Here is a 17,591-nt window from a genome sequence, read left to right as displayed (position 1 = left end):
GCTTGACAGAAAGAGTAGCCCAAACTTTAAACACTTGCTTGAAGAAACAACCTACAGCCTCACTAGATACCAAGCTGTCACATTTATTTGATTAAAGGACCACTCCACTCACAACTACAGGGATAGCGCCGACAGACAATAGGTAGAACACTCCACACCAGTTTAAATCTGATCTTCCCAGATCTTTTAGGGAGTAGAGGATGCTGGTAAAACAGCATCAGGAATGCCAATGCCAAACACAAAATTCTGCCAAGCTAGAGAGACAGTTTGATACAAGGCATGGTGTTTGGTGTAAGAATGACTGAAATAACTCCACATGAGTAAGAGGCATGGTCAACATAGGGTCAGAACCAATGGTGTACAAAGTTTGGGTAGGTGCAACAGTCCTGAACATATATGTGGACCGTATGAAAGTTGTGAACTCGCAAACGGCGCAGGAGCAAAACATGCCTTGCCCCTCACAACAGTCAGAATGGCTACCAGAGCACATGGGTTCACCTTCTCCACCAAGCATTGGTAAGTCTTCATGGTGGATGTAGCCTACCTCAATGTCTCTGACACCAGAAGAAGGGAATGAATACGGAAGTGTTCCTGGCACAAGAGGCAAAGTCCCATGTGTTACACGAGCCCATATAGGAAGCCAAGAAGGAAGACCTAACCCAATGCTAAAACACCCCAGGAGGCTCTCCAAGAGAAAGGACCAGATTGTGTTTGCAGAGTCAGATGGGGAAGGATGCAGTGATTGTAACAAAGTCAGCCAGCTGGACCTCATGGAATATAAGCTTCCTGACTGGACCAGGTTAACAGCCCCAATCAGGAAGCCCTGGCTGGCAGAAAAAAGAAGAGTGTCAGAGATTCTGGTACCCTGCAAACTGTCTCTGAAGAGGTGGCACTGGAGTCAAGGACTCTTCATGTGTAAATAAAGGGTGAATTGATGACCAGATACTGGCCTCTGTAGAGTTATTTCAACGAGGTCTACACTCATCTGAGTAACTTTATGCGACATAACTATTTACAAGCAATGGTAAGACAGGACATCTGCTGGAACCTACTTATCCAGGCCCCAGTTCCATGTGAGATGACATCAAATAACATAGCTTTTCTCACATATGTTCAGTAGCTATTCTTAAAATAAGGATCTAACTAATCCTTTAATCCACACCACCCATTTGAACAGGGATCAAGCAGCAGTGCTTTTTGCTTTGAGAATCTGCTGCTGAACAGTAGTCATACTGACATGGCAGATTTTAGACACAGGCAGTGAATGCAATTGGAGTTTCATTCAATTATCCTCCTATTCATGACACTGCTATTGTGATCAATAACCCAAGGCGCAATAGGTAGTAGTGCATTAGGGGCTATAATAAATCAACAACTCTTTCTTTCAAACTTTTGAACTTTCTTATCCATTAATCTCACTGTAACACATTTTGCCAATGAGTTAAGGCAAATTTCACCCCATATGTGTGATTTAGAATTCATGGAAGTGAAGATTCTGAGATTCATTAGCACAGCAAAAATCTTCCTGGACAAGAATCAGCCTTAGTGAAACTTGACATCATCAACTGTATTGAAAAAGAAACTACGCATTTTTATTTCTGTTGGTTTTGGAATTGATTCTTTTATTCTCAGTTACAGTCCAAATAAACTGTTTTGACATTAAAAATTGATACTTCACTAAATGAAGGGGGTAAATTTTGGTGTATGGATGGAAGCTAAGTGGACGACATGCCAAGAACACAGATCTATTTGAACGTCTGGTTTTAGCTCACAATCCAACAGCTCCTTGATAATTTAAGCATGCTTGCTGTTACAAAAGCAGATAGCTGCACGCTGAACACTTAGGCATTGATTAGAAATATTTTTCCTGGATTAATTTGTATGGCTTTTACATACTCATTCCAGCTGAAGGGTGGAATACACTGAGTGTCATGTGAATGCATCATCCTCCGACACTTCCGCCATCTGCAATCCGAGCCCAGCACCAAAGACATTTTTCCCTCCCCATCCTTATCTGCCTTCTGGAGGGACCACTCTTTCCGTGACTCCCTTATCAGCTCCACACTCCCCTCCAGCCCCACCTCACCTGGCACTTTTCCCTGAAACCACAGGAAGTGCTACACCTGCCCCTACCCCCTCACGTCCATCCCAGGTCCCAAGAAGACTTTCCACATCAAGCAGATGTTCACCTATTCTTAGGGAATAGGAAGGCATTTTGAGGCAGAGGACTGGGACAATTTGGAGAAAGAATGTATCAATTCAATGTTGATAACAAGATGTAGAGCTGGATGAACAGAATATGCCAAGCAGCATCAGGGGAGCAGGAAGGCTGACGTTTCAGGCTTAGACCCGTCTTCAGAAATGGGGCAGGGGTAAGGGGAATCTGAAATAAATAGGGAGAGAGGGGGAGGTGGATAGAAGATGGATAGAGGAGAAGATAGGTGGAGAGGAGACAGATGGGTCAAAGAGGTGTGGATGGAACCAGTAAAGGTGAGTGTAGGTGGGGAGGTAGGGAGGAGATAGCTCAGTCCAGGTAGGACGGACAGGTCAAGGGGGCGGGATGAGGTTAGTAGGTAGGAGATGGGGGTGGGGCTTGAGGTGGGAGGAGGAGATAGGTGGGAGGAAGGACAGGTTAGGGAGGCGGGACGAGCTGGACTGGTTTTGGGATGCAGTGGGGGAGGGGAGATTTTGAAGCTTGTGAAGTCCACATTGATATCATCAGGCTGCAGGGTTCCCAAGTGGAATATGAGTTGCTGTTCCTTCAACCTTCAGGTAGCATCGTTGTGGCACTGCAGGAGGCCCAGGATGGACATGTCATCTGCGGAATGGGAGGGGGAGTTGAAATTGTTCGCGACTGGGAGGTGCAGTTGTTTAGTGCGAACCGAGCGTAGGTGTTCTGCAAAGCAGTCCCCAAGCCTCTGCTTGGTTTCCCCGATGTAGAGGAGGCCACAATGGGTACAGAGGATGCAGTACACCACATTAGCAGATGTGCAGGTGAACATCTGCTTGATGTGGAAAGTCTTCTTGGGGCCTGGGACGGATGTGAGGGGGTAGGGGCAGGTGTAGCACTTCCTGTGGTTTCAGGGAAAAGTGCCAGGTGAGGTGGGGCTGGAGGGGAGTGTGGAGCTGATAAGGGAGTCACGGAAAGAGTGGTCCCTCCAGAAGGCAGATAAGGATGGGGAGGGGAAAATGTCTTTGGTGCTGGGCTCGGATTGCAGATGGCGGAAGTGTCGGAGGATGATGCATTGGATCCGGATGTTAGTGGGGTGGTATGTGAAGATGAAGGGGATTCTGTTTTGGTTGTGACTGCAGGGAGGGGGTGTGAGGGATGAGCTGTGGGTGCAGGGAGGGGGTGTGAGGGATGAGGTGCAGAAAATTCAGCGGTGTTCTCTGGCTTCCTTGCACACCTCCCAGAGGTATTTCCAGTGTTGGGATGGCAACAGATCCAAATCAATGGAAAACTGATGAGAGATTAACAGCAACCAATGAGCAGCACCTTTCTGGCAATGTTGCTAGCATTGAGAAACGAAATCTATCACTAAATTAGCAGACCTGAGGTTGTCTGTGGGAATAAGCTAATCCCCTGCTCAGAATAGTGTTTGCAGTGAGGAAGTAACAGCACTTGTCACCAGCCTATTCACTCATCATTTTGTCCAGCCCACCTGCATTCTTCATGCACCATCAGTACCCTCACTTAATATACTTCTGGAAGTCTTCAAGATGTCACGCACACTAACTCACACTCCCAGCTCCACAATTTGCCTGCTTTCCTTCACTGGACAGTGAAGCTAGAAGCTGCCTCTTAACTGGGCATCTGTTGTAGAATTGCACTGGGTCATGTAATGTTGCTAGCAGTGGAACTGAGTTATAAAATTTGCCCCTGCTGCCAAACATTTCAAAGAAGTCTGGCAGCTTTAGCCAACAGCAGCTGGTTCCGTAATTCAGAAAATGTGTGAGAGTGTGCACAGTGCATTGCACTGGAGATCCTGCTGGAACATGCCAAGAGAAGGAAGGATGTGATGGCAGGATTTCATCTCACCATTATGTCCCTTTCTCCTGCAGCAGCCAAAGCTGCTCTCTCTGGGCTCATATCTCCTCCCATTCCTCCACAGACCAAAGAGGGTCAGATATTGCTGACCAAGCACTCCTTACCATCTCATGACTCTTAACAATAAGATGCAGGAGTACAGCACTCACTCATTTTAGACAAAGTCCTCAGGGAATATCCAGAACAAATGTTGGTAGGCTGCTCTGATGAAGTCTGAACAATGTGTCCCAGAACGTCCCTCAATGTGTTTTAAGCATCCTCATCAAACCTGCAGCAGTGTATGGATGTAAAATGTGGGACGTTATTTAGTAATGCCCAAAATTCAATGCTTATTTACTCCCAAGCATCCAGGTGTCAATTGAAAGGAGGGTTATGTCAAGTGCTATTCATCAAAAAATTCAGTTGCCTCTTAAAGTGCTGGTTGGCACTTTAAGTAGCAATCACCCCATAAGCATCATCAAACGATTTGCACGCAATGCAAATATTATCTCCTTCACTGTGATCTGAACCAATACCTCAGCTTAAATTCACCTCTTGGATGACTGGCATAGGGTGCCATGGGTAATGTGAGGTTACACCAGTGGTGGTGTCAGCACTCTCGAATGGTTATTGCAGTAAAATAGGCTGAGAGAGAAAACTTCAGAAAACAAATTGGTGCCCCAACGGCTGAGGCAAGATTCTGGTTGAGTTTATGGTTTAGTGGTGCCTCCATACAGGATCTCCTCCAGGCTACTGGGGCCAGGTGTAATAGGGGGACTACCCACTGGAACAAGGGAACAAGCACAAAGATTGCAGAGGAAGTCATGAATTGTGGGATCTTCCCTAGAACTTAGTTGCGGTGCCATATGAGACAGCAATCTGCCAATGTGGTTGCACAAGTAGTCTCTTTAGCATCTTATCTGTGGTGAGGTGTGAGGTGAGCCCATTAGGAAAAATGTGGTCAATGCTAACGAAGTCAGCATGTATTTCCCATTCCTTATTATCCTTAAGAAGGGGGAGGCATGCAGCCTTGTTAAACTGCTGCAATCCATGTGTGTAGGTACATCTACAATTCTGTTAAGAAAAGCGTTCCAGGATTTTGACCCAGCGACAGTGAAGGAATGGTGATATAGTTCTAAGTTGGGGCAGTTGTGGGGCTGAAGGGGAAATTGCAACTGGTGGTATGTCTACGTGTCTGCTTCACTTTGCCTTTTCAGATGGTAGAGTGCATATGCTTGGAAGGTACTAACAGAGAAGCCTTGGAATTACTGCATTGGAATGTGTATTGGTGCATGCTGTTGTCACTGTGCATTGGTAATGAAGTGAATAATGTGGAAGGTAGTTAGTAAGGTACCAATCAAGCAAGCTAATTTGTCCCAGGCGGTGTCAAGCTTTTTGAGCATTGCAGCTGCATTCACTGGAGGTATTCCGTGACAAACCTGACTTGTGTCTCATAAACGGCAGACAGGCATTGGTGAGTAAAGAGGTGAATTACTTTATGCAGAACCTGAGTATCCAAACTGTTCTGATAGGAGCAGTACGTTTTTAAACTGGTCCAGTTATTTGAGATTAATGATAATTCCTCGGATTTTGAAAGAGAGTTGTAGTGATGATCGTGGCATTAAATGTCAAGAGGCGATGATTAGATTCTTTTTTGTTTAAAATGGTTACTGCCGGAAAACTGTTACTTGCCATCAAAATAAGGATGTTCTCCATATCTCACTGCATATGAAGTAGCTGAAGATGGTTTGGTCCAGGACACTACCCTGGGGAACTGCCATAATGATGTCCTGAAACTGTGATGATTGACCTCCAATAACCAAAACCACCTTCCTTGGTGCTATGCGACTCCAACCAACAGAGATATTAACATTGATTCCCATTTATTCTAGTTTTGCTAGGATTCCTTGATGTCACACTTGGTCAAATGCAGCCTTGATGTCTACGCTCGCCTCTGCAGTACAGTTCTAGAACAGAACAGAACATCTTTTATTGCCACATATACTCCAGTAAAGAAGTACAGGAGTACAGTGAATTTTTTTCAATGGCTGCCTTTAATGGTGCCATCTTAGGTACAAGTACAAATCTTACAGAGTAATAGAAAAGTTGTTACAGAGTAAAAAGCAATATAGGTTAGCATGAGACAGCGAAAAAGTCCAGAATGATGATACGTGGCCATAAGTACTTAAGTTCCAGTCTGTGCCTGTGGTCCCGACAGCATGAAGCCACGCTGCCTCCACGTGCCGGCCTCCATCTGGTACTCACTCAGCTGACATTCCAAGAATCTTCCGTTCGCTCCGCTGTAGGACTCGGCCTGCGCTCGCTCCACACCACCACAGGATACAGCCCGCAAGCCCTGCACCTCGACTCTGCTTTCCAAGTAGGGTGGAGGGAAAAAAAAGGAAAACTATGAAAGAGAAGAGAAAAAGAAAGGAAAGTGAAAAGGACTGGGTACCAAATGACCTCTGACCGGATCGTCATGTTCTGCCGCCATCTTGACCTTGAATTTCCTTTGTCCATGTTTGAGTCAAGGCTTGAATGATCTCAGGGGCTGAAATGTCTTGGTGGAACCCAAACTGCATATTTGTGAATGGTTTATTACTGAGCATGTACTGCTTGATAGAACTTTGACAACCTGTTCGTTCACTTTGCTGATGATCAACAGTACACAGAACAGTAATTGGCTGGGTTAAATTTGTCCTGCTTTTTTGCATAGGGCACACATGGACAACTGTTCACATTGTTGGGTAGATGCAGTCACAGCTGGTTTTGATCAGCATGGCTAGTGGTGTAGTTAGGTCAAGGGCAAACATAATCAGTACTATTGCCAAATTCTTGTCAGAGCCCTTAGCTCTTGTAGGGTACAGTGCCTAGTATATTGTACATGACCTTCCATAGCTCTGGCACTTATTAAAAGAATCATTGATATTCATGGCTAGCTCTACAGGCCCAGACATTTCACAGAACTGTTCTAAGTTCCAGGACTGAAAGCCCACTGACCCTGGCTTATCCTTTGCTGTTCTAAGCCTCTATGCAAACTGCCATTCTCCCATACCCTTCCCTTGTGCTCATGTGCTTTGTAAGTTTGATCACTATAGGAAACTTGGTGGCCAATTTGCACATAGAAAACTTTCACAAACAGGAATGTGATCATTACCAGATATTTATTTGCTGTCAGCTATGGGTAAGATAACAAAGACATCACACCTGTTTATGACATTATGCAATAATGCACACTGATAATACAATGAGTTGTTCTGATATAATGTTTGTGTACAAACCATTGGTAGCTTGTAGTCGGGTTTCGTTAAAAGTCATTTAGGGATATAGGTATCACTGGCTGGGCCAGCATTTACTGCCTATCCTTTATTTCCCTTAAACTGAAAGCCTAATTATTGGCTATTTTAAAGGGCAGTTGAGAGTCAACCACAATGCTGTGGATCTGGAATTATTTACAGGTCACTAAGAAGGAAGGCAAATTTCTGTCTCTAAAGGACATTAGTGAACAAGATGGGTTTTCGTGCCAATGATTACAAGTCATTATCTGACTAGATTTTTATTCTAGATTTTTATTAAGTTCAATTTTGTCTTTGCCGCATACTGATATTTGAAACCTTGTCTCCAGAACATTAGTCTGGCATTCTGGGTTATCCGTCTAATGACACTATGCCACTGCTTCCTTGAACCAGTAAAAGGGACTGTTCTGTTGCCTGTGGTGGAGAATGGGTCTCGACTAAATCTCAATGAAGGTTGGTGGAGTTGTGGACAGTGCGGAGGGCTGATGTAGGCTGCAAAAGGACCTTGACAGGATGCAGAGCTGGGCAAACAAGTGGCAGATGGAATTCAACCCGGAAAATTGTGAAGTGATTCATTTTGGAAGGCTCGATTTGAATGCAGAATACAGGGTTAGTGTCAGGATTCTCAGCAGAGTGGAGGAACAGAGGGATCTTGGGTCCACATCGTAGATCCCTCAAAGTTGCTACCCAAGTTGATAGGGTTGTAAAGAAGACGTTTGGTGTGTGCACTTTCAATGGTAGTGGAACTGAGTTTAAGAGCCATGAGGTTATGCTGCAGCTCTATAAAACTCTGGTTAGACCACACTTGGAATGTTGTGTTCAGTTCTGGTCAGCTCATTATTGGAAAGATGTGGAAACATTAGAGTGGGTGCAGAGGAGATTTACCAGGATGCTGCCTGGAATGGAGGGCTGGTCTTATGAGGAAAGGTTGAGGGAGCTATGGCTTTTTTCATTGGAGCGAAGAAGGATGAGAGGTGATTTGACAGAGGTGTACATGATAATGAGAGGCATAGATAGTGTGGTAGGTAATAGGGTAGGTAATACTGATCTGTCTCCATTGGAATCCATGCTAGAAACCAACTGATTTTCTACCCAGAGGCTATATGATGTTAACAAGCTGGGCAGAGCCCAGCATAGCTCAAGTATTAACTCTTACAAAAGAATTACCTCTTCTTCAATAAAGTGCAATGGGATATTCTATAATCATCAAAAAGACTTTGTTTTAGCATCTCATTCCAAATACAGCATCTCCAACAGGCAGTATCTCCAACAGTACAGCACTGTCTTGCACTCCAGGAACCTTGCAATCAACTGGCTAATGTATTAAATGAATGCATTTTTTTATAATCTCACCTTGCTTTGATAATTTATATTCAATCCACTAACCTAAGTTGGGAATCAGATAATAGAATATGATATATTCTAATAAATCCATTTAAAGTGGCAAATTTTCTATATCCAATCCTTGCTATTCTTTAGCTGATATTGAGCAGGTGAAACTACACTCTACCTTAGAGGACCTGAAATTCTTTTACGGGAATGATCAGTAGCATTGAAATAAAGTAACATATTTCAGGTACAGCTCCTCCCCATAATTCCAACAGAACCATGGAAACAATCTGTGGCTTATATTTTCCAGAAAAAAGAAAAGGGGTCAGGGGAAGCCTCAAGTGCTCCAGCTGTAATCCTAAAGGCTGTATCTAGCTCTCAGGCAGGATCAGTTGTGTTTACAACGTATAAAGAAACAGTTTGTCAGGAATGCTCTCAAGAATTCTCCATGCCTACTTTTTACTATACAATCACTTAAAAGTAATGTATGAGAAAGAGCTTGGACACAATCTCACGTACAAATAAGGAAAAGTGGAATGGTGCATCACATTAAACATCACACACACAAACACACAGACACAACACACACACATATTTACACGCACACATTAGATTCAAAGAAAATTTAATGTTGATTGGAAAATAGGTAATGTAACACCCTTATTCAAAAACAGGGAGGCAGAAAACAGGAAACTACAGGCCCAAAAACAGAAGTTGCTGGAAAAGCTCAGCAGGTTTGGCAGCATGTGCAAAGAAAAAAATCAGAGTTAATGTTTCAGTTCTGGTGACCCTTCGTCAGAACTGATGGTTGCTGGGAAAACATTGATTTATAGGGAGAAAATAGGGATGGGGGATCAGGTAGGTAGTAAACTATAGAATAAAGGGTAGAGCCTGAAGAGAGAGAAGCGCAGCTGAATAGTCAAAGGTGTTGATAATGATCTAGCTAGGAGGGTGAATAGCTGTTAATGGGGACTGTTAGTGACTAACAACAGGTAAGGTGTCATGGCATGCTATGCGATAACAAGGCCCGGTATGGGGTAGGGAGCTAGGATGTGGGACAGTTTAGGCTCTAAAATAATTGAGCTCAATATTGAGTCTGGAGGGTTGCAGGTTCCCGAAGTGGAAAATACTGTGTTGGTTCTCCAGTTTGCATTGAACTTCACTGGAACACTACAGCAAGCCAGAGACAGAGATGTCGGCCAGGGAGCAGGGTGGTGTTTTAAAGTGACAGGCAATGGGAAACTTAGGGTCTTTTTTGTGAGCAGAACACTTCTGCAAAGTGGTCACCAAGTCTACACTTCATTTTGCCAATGTAGAGGAGGCCACATTGTGAGCATCAAATGCAATAGACTAAATTCTGGATACTACGGAGGGGAGGGGTAAATGGGCAGGTGTTGCCTCTTCAGCGGTTGAACAGGAAGGTGCCATGAGGCTGTGGGGGAGTGTTAGGAGTGAAGGAAGGGTGGACCAGTGTGTCTCAAATGAAATGGTCCCTGTGGAAGGCGGGCAAAGGAGGACAGGGGATTATGTGATGTGATAATGGGAACTGCAGATGCTGGAGAATCCAAAATAACAAAGTGTGAAGCTGGATGAACACAGCAGGCCAAGCAGCATCTCAGGAGCACAAAAGCTGACGTTTTGGGCCTTGACCCTTCATCAGAGAGGGGGATGGGGAAAGGGTTCTGGAATAAGTAGGGAGAGAGGGGGAGGCTGACTGAAGATGGAGAGAAAAAGAAGATAGGTGGAGAGGAGAGTATAGGAGGGGAGGTAGGGAGGAGATAGGTCAGTCCAGGGAAGACGGACAGGTCACGGAGGTGGGATGAGGTGGTAGGTAGGAAGTGGAAGTGCAGCTTGAGGTGGGAGGAAGGGATGGGTGAGAGGAAGAACAGGTTAGGGAAGCGGAGACAGGCTGGGCTGGTTTTAGGATGCAGTGGGGGAAGGGGAAGAACTGGGCTGGTTTTGGGATGCAGTGGGGGAAGGGGACATATTAAAGCTTGTGAACTCCACATTGATACCATTGGGTTGCAGGGTTCTCAAGCAGAATATGAGTTGCTGTTCTTGCAACCTTCAGGTGGCATCATTGTGGCACTGCAGGAGGCCCATGATGGACATGTCGTCTGAGGAATGGGAGGGGGAGTTAAAATGGTTCGCGACTGGGAGGTGCAGTTGTTTATTGCGAACCGAGCGGAGGTGTTCTGCAAAGCGGTCCCCAAGCCTCCGCTTGGTTTCCCCAATGTAGAGTGTGCCACACTGGGTACAATGGATACAGTATACCACATTGGCAGATGTGCAGGTGAACATCTGCTTAATATGGAAGGTCATCTTGGGGCCTGGGATGGGGGTGAGGGAGGAGGTGTGGGGGCAAGTGTAGCACTTCCTGCGGTTGCAGGGGAAGGTGCCGGGTGTGGTGGGGTTGGAGGCGAGTGTGGAGCAGACAAGGGAGTCATGGAGAGAGTGGTCTCTCCAGAAGGCAGACAAGGGTAGGGATGGAAAAATGGCTTGGGTGGTGAAGTCGGATTGTAGATGGCGGAAGTGTCGGAGGATGATGCATTGTATCCGGAGGTTGGTGGGGCGGTATGTGAGAACTCTTGGGGCGGTTGTGGCGGGGGCGGGGTGTGAAGGATGAGTTGTGGAAATGCAGGAGACGTGGTCAAAGGCGCTCTCGACCACTGCAGGGGGAAAGTTGCGTTCCTTAAAGAACATGGACAGTGTCGAAGTTGGCCTCATCTGAATGTATGCGAAGGAGACAGAGAGGAACTGAGAGAATGGGATGGAGTCTTTTCAGGAAGCAGGGTGTGAGGATGTATAGTCCAGGTAACTGTGGAAGTCAGTGGGTTTATAGGGGATACTAGTGGCCAGTTTATTCCCAGAAATGGAAAGAGATGTCAAGGAAGAGAAGAGAGGAGTCAGAGATAGACCAGATGGAAGTGGGGGCAAGGTGGAAATTACAAGTGAAATCGATGAATGTTTCCAATTCCACATGAGAGTGGGAAGCAGCATCGATGATATCATTGATATATCGGAGAAAGAGTTGTGGGTGCGGGCTGAAATAGGACTGGATCAAGGAATGTTTCACATACCCCATGAAGGGACAGGCATAACTTGGACCCATGTGGGGACCCATGGCCACCTTTCTGACCTGAAGAAAATGAGAGGACTTAAAAGAGAAGTTGTTGAGGGTGAAAATGAGCTTGGCCAAGCGGAGGAGGGTGGTGGTAGGTGGGGGCGGTTCAGACCTTTGCTCCAAGAAGTGGAGAGCCCTAAGACCCTCCTGGTGGGGAATGGAAGTGTAGATGGATTGCATGTCCATGGAGGCAGCTGGAGCCTGCAAACTGGCAATTTTGAAACTGGCAAAAAATGTCAAGAAGATCATGAATGTGCATGGACAGTGACTGGACCAGGGGAGAGAAGACTGAGTCAAGATAGGAAGAGATGAGATCTGTGGGGCAGGAGCAGGCTGAAACAACATGTCCACCCAGAGAGTGCTGTTTGTGGATTTTTGGAAGAAGGTAGCAGCGAGGTATGTAGGGCTGGGGGACTATCAGCTTGGTGGCAGTGCGGGGAGAGGTCACCGGATGAAACAATGTCAGTCACCATAGTAGTTACAATGGCCTGCTGTGTCATGGTAGGGTCGTGGTCCAGGGGAAGATAGGAGGAGGTATCTGAGGGTTGGCACTCAGCCTCCGCAAAGTAGAGGTCAGTGCGACAATAGCACCACCCTTATTGGCAGGCTTAAAAATAAAGTCAGGGTTGGATCTAAGTGCACAGAGTGCAGTCAGTTCAGAGAGAGATAGATTGGACTTGGTGAGGGGGGAAGAGAAATTGAGGTGACCAATATCACATCGACAGTTCTCAATGCACAGATTGAGTGCAAGTAAAAGGCCAGAGGGAGGGGTTCAGGTGGAGAGAGAGTGTTGGAACTGGGCAAAGAGGTCTGTGGGACAGGGAGAAGACTCTTATCCAAAGAAATAGGCACAGAGGCGAAGACGGCAGAAGACGAGTTCGGCGTTATGTTGTGCCTGACATTTGTTAAGGTGGGGACGCAGAGGAATAAAGCTGAGACCTTTGCTGAGTACAGAATGTTCAGTATCAGAGGGCGTAAGGTTAGGAGGGATGGTGAATGCCCGATAAGAGGTGGGATTGGGGGAGGGGATGGAGTAAGAGGGCACAGGAGAAGAGGAAGTTTCAGAGGGCCATGTGTATCTCTGAGTTGTTGCAGCTTGTGGGCCTTGATGCCTGAAAGGAAAAGAAAAAGTTTCTTCTTAACAAAACAAATGAGCCGGAGGATGAAGTGGAACTGCAGAGTGGTGCAGCCATGAGCCAGTGTGTTGCGCTGCTGCTGGACAGAAAGGTCGAGAGTGTGCATGTGACGCCGCATGGCACTGAATGTGGATCTCAGGATGTTGCAAGAGCAGCTGTCCATGGAATATTGAACATCACGGAGATATCTGTGATTCAAGGAGGATTCAAAACATGAGGGATGAAACTACAAGCCAGTTAGCTTAACGTCTGACATAGGAAACTGTTATAAACTGTTGCTAAAGGTATTATAACAGGGCATTTGAAGAAGTTCAAGATAATTAGACACAGCCAAAATGGTCTTGTCAAAGGGAATTCATGTTTAATGATTTTTTTGTGGAGTTCTCTGAAGAAGTAACTTGTGCTGTGGATAAATGGAAACCAGTTGATGTTTTGTGTTTACATTTCCAGAAGACATTTGATAAGGTGCTACATCAAAGTTTTTTGTGGAAAATGAAAGCTCATGGTGTTAGGGATAATATATTGATATGGATAGAAGATTGGCTGGCTAACAGGAAGCAGACAGTTATAGAAAATGGGTCTTTTTCAGGCTGGCAGGATGTTGTGAGTGGTGAGCCACAGAGGTTGCTGCTGGGCCTTAATGCTTTACAATCATTGTGAATGATTTACATGAAGGAATTAAAAGTATGGTAACTAAATTTGATGATGGCACAAAAGTAGGTGAGAGAAATGGTTCTGAAGAGGATACAAGCGCCCTACGAAGGGATATAGATAATTTTAAGCTTGACCTTATCAGCAACCTTGTAAGTATGACTCCAAGCCATTTGCTTACTGTGCAAGCTTGGTGCTGAAAGATGATATATCAGAGCTGTCCTGTGGTCAATATTGTCTCTAAACCATGAGGGTGCGCAGCTACTCAGACTTCCTGTGCACACCAATTGGTATGCTGATAGATGTGGAAGTCACTGCTGTGCATGGAACTCAGGCATCCACATAGAGGGCAAGATAATTACAGAATATGTAAGCTGTGGGATAATGACTGCCTCAGTTCAGATAATCACTCACTGTATATTGTGCCAACTCACACAGGGGCCTAAGGCAACCACTTTTGCTTCTGAAACCAGTCTATCTAAAATTAGCTTAGAAGGTTAAGGTTTCCCAAAATGTGAAGCTAACCATTTCATACTGCTACAATGGAGTAGCAACGCAAGTGGAATTCTTTACAAACAAGATATTGTCATCAAATCAAAAAGACCTTCTATTTAGCACATTAATGAAGAATGTGGAATATGGGGTTTGGTGTTGGTGTGATTACAGGAACGTTAGTTTTATATGCCTGTAACTGGTGAATCATATCAATCAGCATGGCCCTTACTGTTCCCAGCAGGCAAAGTTCTTAGTGTTCAAATATACCAGCCCAATGCTTCAAACCTCAGAACAAAAGCCACAATTTTCCTTGTTGTTGAATACTAGGGGTAAATGTGCTAGGTGGCGACAGACGTTAACCTCTCTTCCCCACAGCCAAGAAAACTTTACCTATCGTACAACCAACAACTTATCAAAAACTGACAAACGGAGCATAAGATAATAAAATGTGAGCCTGGATGAACACAGCAGGCTCAGCAGCATCTCAGCAGCACAAAAGCTGACGTTTCGGGCCTTGACCCTTCATCAGAGAGGGGGATGGGGTGAGGGCTCTGGAATAAATAGGGAGAGAGGGGGATGCGGACCGAAGATGGAGAGAAAAGAAGATAGGTGGAGAGGAGAGTATAGGTGGGGAGGTAGGGAGGGGATAGGTCAGTCCAGGGAAGACAGACAGGTCAAGGAGGTGGGATGAGGTTAGTAGGTAGGAGATGGAGGTGCGACTTGGGGTGGGAGGAAGGGATGGGTGAGAGGAAGAACAGGTTAGGGAGGCAGAGACAGGTTGGACTGGTTTTGGGATGCAGTGGGTGGAGGGGAAGAGCTGGGCTGGTTGTGTGGTGCAGTGGGGGGAGGGGACGAACTGGGCTGGTTTTGGGATGCGGTGGGGGAAGGTTTTTCTGGGGTTATTTCAGGCCACAAAAACATCATCCAAATTGCCAGAAGCTGCCAAGCTCCATCAGATTGAAGCTTTTGGTCCTAAGGAGTGTCCGTCCAGCCTACGGATTGGGGGATCCCACAGGGAGAAGGTAAGTACATTTTTAACTCTTCTCATCAATTCAGGGTTTCAGGAGGAGGAGAGATCGGGGGGCGGGGGTTGAGAAACTACCACCTTGCCCTCCTGTTCTTCTCTGCAATTACTTCCAGACTGGACAGTTGGAAGATCTTGCAAACTTGGCATGCAGGATGCTGTAGTTTCTCAGTCAGCCACCTTTATTTTGCACTGGACAGTAGGTAACTAAGGATATTATAAGGTGAGCTGAGGCCCTTATGCGGCCACTAATTCAGCAGTTATAGGCCTTAATTGGTGGCAGGTTGAGAAGGTAATCTACGGACCTTCTCACTCTGAATCTAATTGTTGGAGTGGTGAGACGTGGATGAATATCTCAACAGGGCCAACTCACCTAATTATTTCCCCTTCTCACCATCTCTCTCATCATCTCCAGGAAGGACAATATTGTGCGTGCATGCTGTGCTAAGGAGCGGGTGGTTGCTTAATTGGACAGCACCTACTGAACAATTGCGAGTGCTATGAATTACGCTATCAGCCAACTTACAATTGCCATATGAAATGACAATAACGTTCACTCAAAACTACAAAACTAATAAGCATGCAATACTCTGGCCTCTGCAAACAGAAAAAGTACGTTCAGGCATTAAAACTTTTCAAATAAACAAAAGCCTGGAGGTAATTGTTCTTTGATGAATTCCAGTGGCAACATCTCAACTAGATTTGACTGGCATTATTTGACATTTAATCAATCAAAAACTTGGGAAAATTACATAATTATTACAATGCAGAATGAGGCCATTTGGTTCATAGTATGTTTACTGAATTTACTGTTTTTTTTACTGTTTACTAGTGTAATCTTCATGGTAACTTCTCAACCAGTGGCCACCTACCAGATAATCAGCATCCTTTCTCCTGTGCATTTCCTTTCTACATTTAAAATTTTGGATTTTTGTGTCTATCCTGATGAGTACAAAACAAAAAGCTTCAACAATATTTTTCCTTTTATTCAGAAATCCTCAAATGTAGTCATGTAAGGTTTATTTGATACCGTTGGGGATCTGAAGGCACAGACCTATTCTCCTGAATGTCACGAAAAGTTCCTCAGTCCCGGTGTTCCTCCACTCTCCACATCAGAGCTTGGCAACTTGTCCTGTCCCGCACATATTTGTCGCCAATTACTGTTCCCTTGGATTTCTGCCAGCATCCAGCTCCCCACCCCCACCACCTCAAATCTCACTGTGCCCACTGTCACTGAAGTAATTCTCACTGGTTTTGGGACTAAAAAAGTAATTGAGGCATTACTATTATAGCCAATCGTGCTGATTTCATGAAATCTGGAATTGTGATTGCTCAAGTTCTTTGTACATTGATCCCACCCTGACTTAAAATCATCCCCTGGAAAGCTGGAAAGGTTCTTTGTAAACTTTAAACACATTGTTTCACGGTGAGCTCTGGATAGCTGGCATGCACACAGTATCTGCCAGTCAACCCTCAGTAAACATCCTAGTTTTCTCTTAATTGCATTCAATAAGCTTGTAACAAGCAAAATAAGTTTCATTCAAGTCAGCATTCCATCCTTAAAAGAACATCTTGAAGACCAGTAGTTGATGATGGCTCCACTAATGTTCAAGCAAAAAAAAACACTTTAATATATAATTATGAGCATCAATGAATGGAGGAAAACAGTGCACATTTTCCTCCCATGCGAATCATCAAGGTCAAATTTATTTTTGTTTTATCCCAGATTTGACAAAAAAAGGACTAATTACTTAGTCCAATAAATAAATGTATATTTTCTTCTTGTTAAGAGTAGAATGGAATGAAGGTTGAGGAAAAGATAATGTCATGATTAATGTGATATCCACACAGAACGTCAAGCAAGTAATTTAAAACCCCCTGGCATTTACTGCTTTATGCTGGAGCCAATCCTAGCTTACATTTTTCTTCTCTTCTGTAGTTGACACATTATATGAGACTATCTATCTTTCATTCGGACTTGGTTAAAGATTTACCCTTTGTGTGTACATATATTTGGAGTATTATAGAAACAAACTGAACAGAATTGTTAGGAAAGTATACTACTGAAGTAAATAATTCCTTTGGCTGTTAGTGGGTTAAGCTGTAATTCAGAAGCTTGGAAGGCAGAGTTTTCATCCTGCTCTGTTAGACATCCAATTATATCAGTTTAAGGTCTGCAGTGTAGCTTTGGCAATAAATAGTTTTAAAGTTTTACAGCATTACTGCCATCTTCTGATTTTACTGGTTCATTTAGAATTTTGTAAAATGGAGGTGAAAGGGCGAGAACCACAGCTGGTTGAGGTGAAACTGCATATGTAATAATTTGAACAAGATCCTGTGTAGGGTACTGTACACTCAATTCAAACTCTTTACAGACCTATTATAATTACATTGAGTCTTGATGATTATTCTTATAGCATGAAATCTATTTTCATCATGTTTCAAGTGACAGGTATTATGTGTTTAATAGCTGTTCCAGACTGTGCACGAAAGGCTCTTGTAGCATAAG

The sequence above is a fragment of the Stegostoma tigrinum genome, chromosome 3 (genome assembly GCF_030684315.1).
Source record: "Stegostoma tigrinum isolate sSteTig4 chromosome 3, sSteTig4.hap1, whole genome shotgun sequence".
NCBI lineage: Eukaryota > Metazoa > Chordata > Chondrichthyes > Orectolobiformes > Stegostomatidae > Stegostoma > Stegostoma tigrinum.
The sequence above is the reverse complement of the archived record's forward strand: the minus strand, read 5'-3'. Positions refer to the sequence as shown.